Source organism: Petaurus breviceps, unplaced genomic scaffold, assembly GCF_028583685.1.
Source record: "Petaurus breviceps papuanus isolate PSGF00001 unplaced genomic scaffold, PetGlider_PUasm1.0 173, whole genome shotgun sequence".
NCBI lineage: Eukaryota > Metazoa > Chordata > Mammalia > Diprotodontia > Petauridae > Petaurus > Petaurus breviceps.
Window position 1 is genome coordinate 20,162,552 of NW_027185759.1, and position 13,409 is coordinate 20,175,960.

Sequence of the window (13,409 nt, forward strand, 5' to 3'; positions counted from 1 at the left end):
CTGGGTGAGGGTAAATGTTGTCATTCCCAAAAGAAATGTTGAATGAGAACATGAGTCAAAGGAAAGTAAATTATGAGGTTTTCCTTTCCGCCCCCACCATGGATTGTACTCAATCCATGTAAATTTAGAGCTGGGATTGTGAACCTCAGATTACAGAAGGAAAGCTTTTAAAAGGACCTCAGATAGGCCTTCCCTTCCTCCTGATCCCCAAAGGGGGTCCTAGAAGCAATGGCCATTTAAAATATTTCTCATCTTAGAACCACTTCATAGGATCCAACCCTACATCACTGATTGAACTTTGGGCCACCTTTTCAGATCTGATGGTTCTGAAAAGGTCAAACAGTGAGGGCAGAGTGTGACCAATTTGGAAAGACAGAGTTGGTTTTATAACTCCTCTAGGTCTCATTGTACCACCTGGTCAGTCAGCAAGCATTTATGGTGCATACTATGAGCCAGGCACCGTGCTAAGCCCTGGGAATGCAAAGAAAGGCAAAAAGAAGTCCCTCTTGTCAAGGAGCTCATGGCTAGACAGCTGGAAAGTGGGAAACACCAATCCAGTCTGCAAGGAGATGAAGATAAAAAGCTGGCAAATTGTGGCAAAGCCATTCCAATGAGAGGACATTATGTAAGCAACAAAAAAAGCTGCTGCCAATTTGGTTTTGTGATTTGAAGCTAAATATATAACTTCCCTAGGATAGGCATGTTCACATATGGATGGCATTGAGATGACTTACCGCATGTGTGAAAATCAGATGTAGGTGAAGGAGGAAAATTCTTCTTGATTCACAGGAATTTCACTGCAACTCCAAACTGGAGGGGATGCCCAAGGCTGTCTGGGCTGACCCGTACCATCCAGGAATGCCTGCTTGAGCATCACTGGCACATGGTCCTCTAGACCTGCCCCTCCCTCAACCCATTCCAGTTCATTGGGAAGCCTTCCTTCCATCAAACCTGTTTTCCTCCACTTTGCTCCCATCCATTACTCTGTCACAAAAACATTCTTTCAATGTATTTATTTAGCAAGTTTTTATTCGTACCTCAAGCACAGGGCACTGAGGATACAAAGACAGAAGAGTCAAATGGCATTAGGCTGACCTCAAGGAGCTTCCAGCCTGGAGGGGGTAGGGAGTGGAAGACAGAGAAACACCACACACGTGTGTTAAATCACCTCTTTCAGAGTGGGGTGGGATGCTTGAGGAGAGCCTTAAAGGAAGCTGGCCATTCCAAGGGGCGAGGAGGGGGATCATGGCAGGCCTCAATGGAATTGCTTCTCTTAGTGACTTCACAGCTTTATCCTTGAGAACTGATGACTCCCATCTGGGCTGACCTTCTGAGAATCCTGAGCCCGGGATCCCAACGCACACAAAACTCTTCCCAGTCTCACTTAGCTTATTCTCCCTAACGACAAAAAAGTATTGAGACAATTGACACCAAAACAAGATTTATTTATGATAATTAGTAAAATAATAGCTTATCTTCATATAGCATTTCTTCAGGTTTACAAAAGCACATTCTTTACAACTACCCTGGGAGGTAAATAGCACATGTATTGATTAACATTCTACAGAGAGGAAAATAGAAAAGTAAGCAAAAGATGAAATGGTTTGCCCAAAGTCTCACTACCAAGTATTAGAGATAGGATTTAACCTCCAAACTCCTTCATAAAAATGGCCTTAGAAATTTGGTGGGGGTGGCTAGGTGGCACAGTGAATAGAGCACCGGCCCTGGAGTCAGGAGGACCTGAGTTCAAATCCAACCTCAGACACTTAACACTTACTAGCCATGTGACCTTGGGCAAGTCACTTAACCCCAATTGCCCTGTCTTCCCCCATCCAAAAAAAAAGGAAAAAAAGAAATTTGGTGGTGGGTGCTGAAAAGAGACCCACTCAATCTAGACCCTTCCTGAAGTTTCCTTGGCTGTTTCTCACCACCACCACCCCCCGCCATGCTAAGAAGCCAAGGGACAGAGGAGGAGGGATGAGCTGTGACATCATTCTGGTCCTTTTCACTTGGCTTACACTCAGGAGACCTAGCTTCTAGTCCCAAGGCTTTTCCTATTTTTCTGTGTGGCCTGGAAAATTTCCTTATGCTCCCGGGGGTTCAGTTTCCTTATCTCTAAAAAGAATCCTCACCATCTCAGAGGAAGGGTTTTACAACAAAAAGAGCTCTTCAGAGGTGCTCAGAAAGGTCAAAGGGACTAGGTAAAATTGAGGCATTGTTGTTTGCCCTTAAAAGGACACAGAAATCCTCAATTTCTTCTTTTTCTCTCATTCTGAGCATTAAAAAATGAAAAAGCCTTCCCATTTTCATTTCCTATCAGTTGGGGGAGGGGAGGAACCAGACAAAACCTAGCAGCAGCTTGGTATAGTGGAAAGAACCTAAGATGCAGGTTCAAACCCTGCTGCTGTCTCTGGTGCTGACTGCCTGGAACTTCAACAACTTGGGCCTCAGCTTCCTCAACTATAAAATGAAGGGGATGGACTCTATGGGCCTGGGATCCCATCGTCCCCCTGCCTGGCTTCTTATTGAGAGGCAAAGTGGCATCAAGGAGATGTGGAGAACCTGGAGCCGTGGAGACCTGAGACCTGGAACAATGATAATTCCATTAACTTACCTCTTGGGAGCTGACCAAATAGCATGAGTATAGGGTAACAAGGAGAAAGCCCAAGGCCTGGACTGCTACCCACAACATCTGAAGAGCCCTGGAGGACCCCCACCCCCACCCCAAAGTGTCAGGCAGACTTCCTGGGAGGACATGGACAGGAACTCCTAGGCTTAGGAGGAGTGGGTGGGTTGCCATCTTGGACTGATCATCACAAGTTGTTCCGTACTATCTGACTCTTGGTGATCCCATTTGGGGTTTTCTTGGGAAAATTCTGGGGTGGTTTGCCATTTTCTTCTCCAACTCATTTTGCAGATAAGGAAACTGAGGCAAACAGGGCTAAGTGACTTGCCCAAGGTCGCACAACTAGGACGTGTCTGAAACTGGGTTCAAATCCCATTTTCACTCAGCATGACACAGTAGAAAGAACTCTCTGAAGATAGACAATCTGGATTAAAATTCCACCGGTGATACTTATCACCATGTGATGTTTGGCAAAACAATTCATTTCTCTGGACTCAGTTTCCTTTTTGTTTTTTGCTTTTTGGAGGGGCAATCCGGGTTAAGTGACTTGCCCAAGATCACATGGCTAGTAAGTGTTAAGTGTCCAAGGTCAGATTTGAACTCAGGTCCTCCTGACTCCAGAGCCAGTGCTCTATTTGGACTCAGTTTCTTTATCTGTAAAATTTAGACACTGGAGTCAATCAAGCAACTGGCACCTATTAAATGCTTGCTAAGTGTTGAGGATATAAAGAAAAAGTCAGGACAGCCCCTCCCTGAAAGAGCTTACATTCTAACGTCCCCAGGACCCTTCCAACTCAAACTGTGGGATCCTGCATGTTGACACTCCACCTTCCCTGACATACCTGCCCTGCTCCATCTCTGGGAGCAGAGCCCTCTGAAAGCCTCAGGGGCCCCCAGAACAGGAGCTGTGACCCTCCCTCCACCCTCACTTCTAGCACAGATCTTCCTGAAAGGCTTAGCTGGCAGCTACCTCAGCTACAGCAGGGAGGAAGCCGATCTTCCCCTGGGTCAGTCATCAAGCCTGGCGGGTGAATCCAATCTCCCCTCAGGACCCAGGAGGGCTGGCACCAATTAGAAAGGGGAAAAAGAGCCAAAGAAGGTGGAACAGGAACTGCAGATGAAATACTAAACATCTCCCAGATCATCCTCAAGCCTCTCCAAGCCACAGGACTTTGGGAGCAGAGGCATGGGCACAGACTCTCAGTGCCACAGACCATTCTCCCAGGCTCTCAACTGCCTAGCTCAGGATGTACCCATCTGCACCCAGGGAGGGACTTTCCACACCAGAATTTCTCCTATGAAATCACAGGTCTGAACAAACAAACAAAAAAACATAATTAAAATAAATAAATAACATGATTTGGAGTATTGCTGCAATAGCCTTAAAAGCTACCCTAGAGGGAAACATTCCTCGCTCTATTTGAGGATGTTGAAAATGTACAATATTTGCGCCTAACTGCTCAAGGATGATTTGTGAATCGATTAAGTAATGTCTGGAAAGAGCTCTGAGGCTTTCAGAGAAAGGTGCTAAGTACATCCATGTTGTTACTGTTAATGGACTCTATCCTGGGTCCCTATTCCAAGCATTACTAACCTGTGACTGTTTAACAGCCTCTGAATAGCTCCCTTGGTTATGATTATATAGTGGGCAACCACAGATTGGAGCCAATTATTTTTCATCATGCAGACAATCCTAGACCATAAGTCATTAAGATGGTTGGCACTTTGGGAGGGGGATACCTTAACTCTTTGCTGTGTAAAGATACTTTATGTGCTTAGAGTAGGGTGACCAGAGGAACCCCTGATTTGCTGGAAGAAGACATTTCCTATGGGAACTGGACATGAACTCTAGCTCCTTGGGAGATGCCCCATATCAGCAAGTCAGGAGTTCCCTTGACCATCATCATCACCTTTCTTACCCCCCCACACACACACACACACAGGAAAACTTTCTGTTACACTTTTCTAGGGACTAAAGGGAAATTTTATAAATGTTATAAATGAGGAAATTATTATTCTTAACATAATATACTCACATCTTTGAGACCCTATAGTTTAGCAAGTGAGAATGTTGCTTTAACAAAAGTGACTGAGATAGACCCTACTCTAAGCCCTGGGAGGCAAGATGGTAGGAATGGGAGTGGAATGGTGGGGATGGAAGTGGGATGGTAGAAACTGGACTTCGACTCAGAAGATCTAAGTTCAAATCCTGGTTCTGCCTCTTATTCACTGTGTAAATTTGGACTAGTCACTCAGCCTCCTTGATGAGTTTTCACTTCTGTAAAATGAGGTAATAAAAATACCTACCTTGTGGGATTACTTTAAGGAAAGTTACTTGTAAATCTTCAAATGCTATGTAAATGTGACCTATTAGTATCTAGCATCATTTCATTTTATAATAAAGAGAATGTGACTGCCAAGGCTCCCAGTTTGTGAAAATCTAAAATCTGAAAAACTAGTCCAGGCCTAGAAATTCATCAATGTGAGAAACTCTTGGTATGGAAAATCCTTTCATACCCAAGTCACAGTCTTAGAGAGAGACCCAGGGCATTTAGAGGCTGAGTGATTTGTCTAGCCAGTATTATTTCAAAGTACTTTGAAATTGGGTCTTTCTGATACCAAGGCTAGATCTTTATCTATCAGCCAACACTGCCTCTCAATCCTATTTTTACCACAGAGGAATTTCCTAATGGAGATTCCTTGGGGAAACCACACAGGTTGTTTCTTTTTAAGCTCTTGGAAATTGTCAGTCCAGGGCTACTATGATTTCCTTGGTGGGGTTTTTTTTTTTCCACCCTCAATGCAGTATCTGTATTTGATTTCTCTAGTATATTTTTAGATATATTCATTGTTTAGTCATCTAGTGCTAAAAGGACAAAATGGTTTGAAGACAAGAAAACCCACCAGCAGGACCAATAGCAGAGGGAGATGAGAGAAGAAAGACAGGATATAAATCCTCATGCTAGAGGACACAAGCAGATTGCTCACTGATATTAGGAGGACATTTCCTCCTATGGACTCAGGATCACATTACAGAAGAGCAGGCCACGTTGTGGGCTTAGCTGCCTTCCTCCTGCTCTCAGGGGCTATGCTGCATAAAGCAAAGCGAGTCATCTATCTGGGGGCATGCTAATTATTTTCTTCTGCGGCCACAATTTTAAAAGTATGTATGTATGTGTGTATGTGAACGTATGTGTGTGAGAAAGAGAGAGAGAGGGTGTATGTATGTGAGAAAGAGAGAGAGAGTGTGTGTGTGTGTGTGTGTGTGTGTGAGAGAGAGAGAGAGAGAGAGAGGAGGGAGGGGGAGAGAGAGAGAGAGGGAGGGAGAGAGAGAGAGAGAGAGAGAGAGAGAGAGAGAGAGGTGAATAAATATACAAGGAAGAATTACAAACAAGACATTGAAAGGACTTCAGGAACAAACCAAAACAGTTCAGATCTGTCATCTTAAGAAAGCTTGGCTATAATTGACAATGATAGACAAACGTCCATTTCCTGCCCAATGCCACTTGATTCTTTGTCTCAGTATTTCTGTATTCATCTCACAGGGTGTCCAATTTTAGTCTCAGTTCATTTTGGTACTTAACCAGCATTCTTCCTATCCCTTTCAAACTGATTAGGGAATGTGGCATGAGTGCCAACCTCCCTCCCTGAGTCACTCCGATTTATGTTTTTTTCAGAGATAAAGCCACCTCATTCATATGTACTTTAAGCAAACATGAGGGAGGGCAATGAGAACTCAGAGGAAAGGAGATCATGTATTCATTCCCTAGAGTATTTCAAGCCAACAAATTATTTTTCTTGCCTCAACATGTTCCTCACGATAAATTACACTGGAAATAAAAATGAATCAAGGGAAACTGAGATCAAAAGGTGAAATGATGGGGCAGCAGCTCTGGCAGGGATATTTCAAAGAATATGCTTTGGGACTGTTAAGTAGGAAAGAAAAGACATCTAGTGAAAACCCAGTCTCCCCTGGGATTCCAGCTCTCACCCTTTTCTTTATTAGTTTAGAATCAATTAGTCCTCATTCACCCCAGGTTTCTGATCCTTGGGTGATACTCTGTTGGAATTCTTCTAATTCCTTTTTTTTAAAGGGAAAAATAATACTTTAAACACATTTTTAGCACAACATGTAAAGTCCTTCCAATCTGGTCCTCATTTCTCTTTATGGGTTTATTTCATCATTTGCATTAGAATATGAACTCCATGAAGGAAGGAACTGTGTTTTTTGCTTTATTCTCTTCCTTCCTTCTTTCCTCCCTCCCTTCTTCCTTCCTTTCTTTCTCTTTCTTTCTTTCCTTCTTTCTTTTCCTTCCTTCCTTCTTTCTTCCTTCCTTTCTTCCTTCCTTCCTTCCTTTCTTTCTTTCTTTCTTCCTTCCTTCCTTCCTTTCTTTCTTTCTTTCTTTCTTTCTTTCTTTCTTTCTTTCTTTCTTTCTTTCTTTCTTTCTTTCTTTCTTTCTTTCTTTCTTTCTTTCTTTCTTTCTTTCTTCCTTTCTTTTTTTCTTTCTTTCCCTAGAATTTACCAAGGTGCCTGACATAACAATTGCTTGATAAATATTTGTCAACTATTCCCAAAGGACAATCAAACTGTGCATACCCTTTGATCCAGCAATACCACTACTAAGTCTGCATTCCAAAGAGATCATAAAAAGGGAAAAGAACTTATATGTGCAAAAATATTTATAGTGGCTCTTTTAAATTGAGGGGATGCCCATCAGCTGGGGAATGGTTGAACAAGTTGTGGTATATGAATGTAATGGAATAATATTATACAATAAGAAATGATGATCAGGCAGATTTCAGAAAAACTTGGAAAGGCTTATGTGAACTGATGCTTAGTGAAGTAAGCAGAGCCACCAGAACATTGTACACAGTAACAATAATATTACATGATAATCAACTATGACTGACTTAGCTCTTCTCAGCAATACAATGGTCCAAGACACTTTCAAAAGACTAGTGATGGAAAATGCTATCCATACTCAGAGAAAGAATTGATGGAGTCTGAATGCAGATCAAAACATACTATTTTCACTTTCTTTGGGGTTTTTCCCCCATGATTTTTTTCCTTTTGTTCCATTTCTTCTTTCACAACTTAACTAATGTGGAAATATGAAAAAATAAAATAAAATTAATGTTTGTTAACTGTGTCCTGAGCTTTCCATTTGGCCAAACTGGCTTATGTGCTTACCATTCCCTGAACACACTCAGAATTCCACCTCCCACTTGTGTGACTTTGTACTGGCTGTCCCCCAGGCATGGAATGTACTCCCTCATCATTTTTGCCTCTTAGAATTCCTGTCTTCCTTCAAGGTTCTGGTCATGGGAGCTTTTACTAAAACCTGAGCTGTTAGTACTTTCTCCCTCCAATTATCACATGTATCCCTATAAGTTTAGATATTGTACCTCCCCAGCAGAATGCATCTTCATTTATCTTCCTATTTCCAGTGTCTTACATGAATATGTGCTTGATAAATGCCTCTTATATTGGGTTGGACTGTATTTTCTTTCATTTGCTTAAGTTTCATGGTTACCAGATTCACAGTGGGTAGATCACTCCTTCCTAGTCTCCCACATAATCTCCCAATTGTGCTTGCTCTGGAAAAATAGGTAACAAATGGGAACTTTTAGCAAGTAATCTTTCTCTGTAATAGCACACACAGGACCCACCACCAGCTATATAGGCTGTTCTAGTAAACTGGTCATTTGTCTTCATGAATTGATTTTTTTCTTTAGAATCATAAAAACAAAGCTAGCTCACAAGTAAGGGTTTTAACCTCCACTGGTCAAAATTTTTCCAGATCTCAAGGAATGGAATAATGGTAGGACATGGAAAAAACTAACTTTCTCAGAAAGGAGCCTAGGAGAGGTTTATTTCAAACAATAAAGGATACATTTGTGTTATGCTACATAGTTTCCTCTATCATTCCTTCTTTCCTTCCTTCCTTTCTTCTTTCACTTTCTTCTTTCCTCTTACCCTTCCTTCCTTCAACAAACACACTACTTGCATACAGAACATAGCACTAGATGTTGGGGGAGGTACAAAATTGAGATAAGATATAGTCCCTGCCTTCATGGGACTTATTCTTGTATAAGTGCCTAGCAATGGTAGCATGAATAGAAGATTTTCAATAAAAACTAATAAAATAGATGAATTTGGCAAGACTTACCTCGCAATCAAATAATGACTTCATCCAAGCATCTTGATATGCTTGGAAGTCTTTAACAAGGATTTACAAACTAAATTGATAATGCTATGATAATGCTAATAGATAAGCATGTTATAGCAAAAGAGAAATTGAGAATGATAATCTATTTCACAACAAACCGTTGGCCAATCCCATCATGAAGCCTTGGAAAACTGATCTCCCCCAATCCAGATCTTTATGTCAAAAGCAACAGCCTAGAGTTTCCAATAGGAGACCTTTGTTGTAAATGTTGTCATTGTGATAAGACAACATGGCATGGGGGATGAAGTGGGGAATCAGGAAGATTCAAATCAGGATTGCTTCAAATCCGGGTTCTGCCACTCACTACTTCTATAACTTTAGACAAGACACTCTCTTGGACTCAGTGTCATCATCTGTAAAATGAGGAGGCTGGACTTGGTGACCTCTCAGATCCCTGTATCTCTAAGTGTCTGATTCCACAGCCTTGGCTATCATAGTACACACCTCTTTCTGTCTGTCCTAATAGTGAGGTCCTAGAGTCCTAATAGTCCAGTGAGGCTAGACATATCATTCCCCTGCCCCAAAACCTTCAGCGACACCTCATAACCCAGGACACAACCCAGACTCCATAGTCTGGCATTCAAGGGCTTCTGTGGTCTGCCACCAACTTATATTTCCAAGTTTATTTCATGTTACTCCTCTTCATGAACTTTGTGACCCATTAAGACTGGACTGGGAGGGGGCAGCCAGGTGGAGCAGTAAGAGCTCTGGCCCCAGAGTCAGGACACCTGGGTTCTGTTCCGGCCTCAGATACTTAACACCCACACAAAAAATAACTGGCCATGTAACCTTGAGCAAGTTACTTAACCCCAATTGCTTAGGGGCGGCCAGGTGGCACAGCAAGTAAGAGTGCCGGCCCTGGCATCAGGAGACCTGGGATCGGTTCTGGCCTCAGATACTTGCCAGCCACACAAAAATAACTGTCTGTGTAACCTTGAGCAAGTTACTTAACCCCAATTGCTTAAAAAGAAAAAGACTGGACTGGGAGCCATTCCTCAGCCCCAAATGTGTTTCCTTGGGACAGCGTCCATTTTGAGAATAGTCTCCCTTCCCTTCTCTATGTACAGAAGTCACTCTCTTCTTTGAAGACAGAACTCAGATGCCGCCTGCTCCATTAAGCTCTCTCTGATCTCTCTAGCTAGAGTCACCCACTGCTTTCCAACTTCTTTGAACTCTGATCTTCCACAAGCTTTTTCACTTTCACTTATATGTTATTTATCTGTGTACATACCTCCCCGTGGCATGGTCTTCAAGAATGAAGAACAAACAACATCTCCCTTGATACAAAAAGATCTTTGAGGGCATGACTGTACCATTTTTCATCTTTATGTCCCATGCCCCTAGCATCGTGCCTTATGAACAGTAGGCATTCAGTCAGTGTTTGTTGAATTGAAAGAGGAGAGTGAGGGCTGGAGAATGGAGATGATTTCTCCTGCTTCACACAGCCAGAATGGGACAGAGCCCAGTCTAGACACTAGGTAGCCAGATTCCAAGACTAGATACCATACACTTTCCCAGTGCCTCTCTTATTTTATCCCAAGGGAAATCTTTGCTCCCCACCCCATCTAAAAGTTGAATCTTTTAAGCTTTTTTCCCTCAGTTTAAAAAGAAAAAAAGAAGTCTGGATATCCCCTAGTCCTGGAATGCTGTTCTTTCCCTTCTCTGTCTCCCAGTTTCCCTTTCTTTTTTCTAAAACAGCTCAAATCCCACCTCCTACTGAAGGTCTTTTCTGGTCCCCTCCCCTCCTTAATCCCAACTCCCAGGGCCTTCCCTTGGAGATTACCTTCCTGCTACTCTGAATTTGTCTTGTGCGCTTGCTTGTAGAGGGATGCTTTGCATCTCATCTCCTCCGTTAGAGTGTGAGCCCCTGGAGGGCAAGGACTTGTTTTTGGCCTTCTTTGCATCCCCAGGGTTTAGTACTGGGCTTGACTTGTAGTGCCTAATAAATACTTGTGGATTGATTGATTCTTACTTCTCTCCCTAAAAACTGAAATTTCCGCTTCCAATTCTAATCAATGCATCCTATAAGTAAAGTCCAGAGTTAATTAATTTTAAAACCAACAATTGGAAAAAATCATTTTTACCTTTCAATCTGTATTAATAAATATCATAACCTTCTGGGATGTTAGAGCTGGAAGGAGCTTTAGAGATTACCTAACCTAATCCCTTCATTTCACAGATCAGGAAACAGAACCCTGCAAAAATATTTGACTTGCCTCCACTCACATGAGTAAAAAAAAAAACACAAATCCAAAGCCAGGAATCTTTCCACTAAGTCATATATTGTAGGGCCCCCAAGGTCTACCTCTTCAGGAAACAGGGCAGCTTGTTTGGCACAGTGGATAGAGCTCCATGCCTGGAGTCAGAAAGACTCATCTTCCTTCAAATCTAGCCTCAGACTCCTACTAGCTGTGTGACCCTGGGCAAATCACTTCACCCTGTTTGCCTCAGTTTCCTCACCTGTAAAATGAACTGGATAAGGAAAAGACAAACCACTCTAGTATCTCTGCCAAGAAAACCCCAAATGGGGTCACAGAGTCAGACATGACTGAAAAACAAAAGCTCTTCAAGAAATCTTTCCTGATCCCCTGATTGACTGTTTCTCTCTCCTCAAAATCATTGTATATATATGATGCTTACCTATATCTCCAGGAGGAGCCATGGAACTCCCAGGGGGCAGACTGCTTCCACTTCCCATCTTCTAGCATTGTGCCCAGCACCAGGCAGCCTCTTAATCACTGCTTGCTTGGACTGGATCTCACCGTTAAGTTGCTATATCTGACTATTTTGTTGTGAAGGGCCTTGCAATTATTGATAACTTAGAACAGTCTACACTGAGAAGGCTAGCATAAAACCCACTCTGTTAGCCCCACATGTCATAAATGGAAAGCACAGAGGATTTTTCAAGGAAAACCTTTGGAGCAATGACAACCTTGAAACGGACCCCTTAGCCTTAGAGCCACTCACTTTGCATGGCCCTCCAGCAGCTGCCCATAGTTGCTCCCTCTGGCTCTCCCATGGAGGTGGTATTTTTTTTTAAGGGTCTGTAGTCTTCCCATGCTGATAGGTGGCCAAGTGGATAGAGTGCCGGGTCTGGATTCAGGGAGACTCATCTTCCTGAGTTCAAATCTGGCTTCAGACACTTATTAGCTGTGTGACTCTGGGCAAGTCAATTTCGTCATCTGAAAAATGAGCTGGAGAAGGAAATAGCAAATCACTCTAGTATCTTTGCTAAGAAAACCCTAAATGGGGTCACAGAGAGTCAGACGGGACTGAAACCACTACTGGAAGTATCCCACTCCCCATATTAATCTTTCTGACCCCTCTGATTGGGATCTCTCTTCAGTTTTCTGGACAGTCTGTCTTAGTTAGATCTCTTTTCTCCTAAAGCTATTTCTCCTTATGCACCTGCAGAGAGAGACCTGGGCAAAACATAACTCTTACATGTATGTCCAGCTGGGCAGGAGGCTTCTCTGCACGAATTAACAGAGAACTCTGACCCAGCTCCCCAGAACTCCAGCACCCCAGGCCCTTCCTTAAAGGGAACTACCCAGCAAGTCCCTTTCTCCCAGCTCCCTGATGGACCAAGAGCTGCATTAAACCCATTAACATCCACTAAATGGTCACCATCAATTTTTAATCAGAAAGAAAACCAGAGGTATGGTAAGCGAATCCCAGCAGCAAGTAAATTTAAATAACGGTCACGGGGAAATCCAATCACTTAAACGAAGAAACCTACCCAAGCCCGAGCTCCGGGTCTGTTTGACAAGAGGAGAGGAGGACAGATATATTAATAAAGATTAAAGGCCCGAGGACAGAGCGCAGATTCATTAACCCTTCCCGCTCAGGGAGGGGTCGGGAGAGGGAGAGGAAGAGGTGAAGAGGATAGAGTCATTGGACATGATGTCCCCGGCTGCCCCACTCTTCGCGTTTCCCAGGCAGTTCAGAGCACACTGTCTCTCCTGTCTTGGGCGGTACAAGATGCGGCTGGGTCCGCGGGGTTAAGGTCACCCGGTTTTTCTACGCGGCGATCAGGGCTTTAGGAGGACAGAGCGCTGGAGCCCGCATCCTGGCCACCGCCGCCTCCTCCTTCTCCTCCTCCTCCTCCCTCCTCCTCCTCCTTCTCCTCCTCCTCCAGTCAGCCCCTGGAGATGTGAGCCGGGCTCTGGCAGGTAGCTCTGCCCAGAGAGAACCAGCGAGGGAACGAGGGCGAGGGAGACACCAGAGTGACAGGGAGACACCAGGGAGACAGAGAGATACAGGCAGAGAGGGAGACAGAGGCAGCGAGAGGCCGAGGGAGAGCCAGCGGAGCTGGGCTCCTCCCGGCGGTGGGTGTGGGTGGGAGAGACCAGTGGACAGACTGACTGCCAGGCGGGCAAGCGGGACAGACAGTCAGCCAAACCCAGTTAGCCAGACAAAAGGACATACGGACAGACAGACGGGGGGACGGCAGCACTGACAGCTCGACAATCTTCCTCTGGGGCGGGTGGGGGCGGGAGACGGCGGAAGGGGTGGGGTGGGGCAGGGGGCGGGAGCGGGGTGGGGGTGGGGGG

General features: G+C 43.9%; 1 long non-coding RNA gene across 1 annotated transcript; it reads right to left on the reverse strand.

Moving 5' to 3' along the window:
- Positions 1-998: 998 nt before the first annotated feature.
- Positions 999-13,329, reverse strand: LOC138157855 (uncharacterized). Its single transcript, XR_011167482.1, has 3 exons — positions 12,596-13,329; positions 11,824-12,050; positions 999-1,398 (listed from the first exon to the last, which is right to left on the reverse strand). It is a non-coding gene; the product is annotated as an uncharacterized lncRNA (long non-coding RNA).
- Positions 13,330-13,409: the final 80 nt, after the last annotated feature.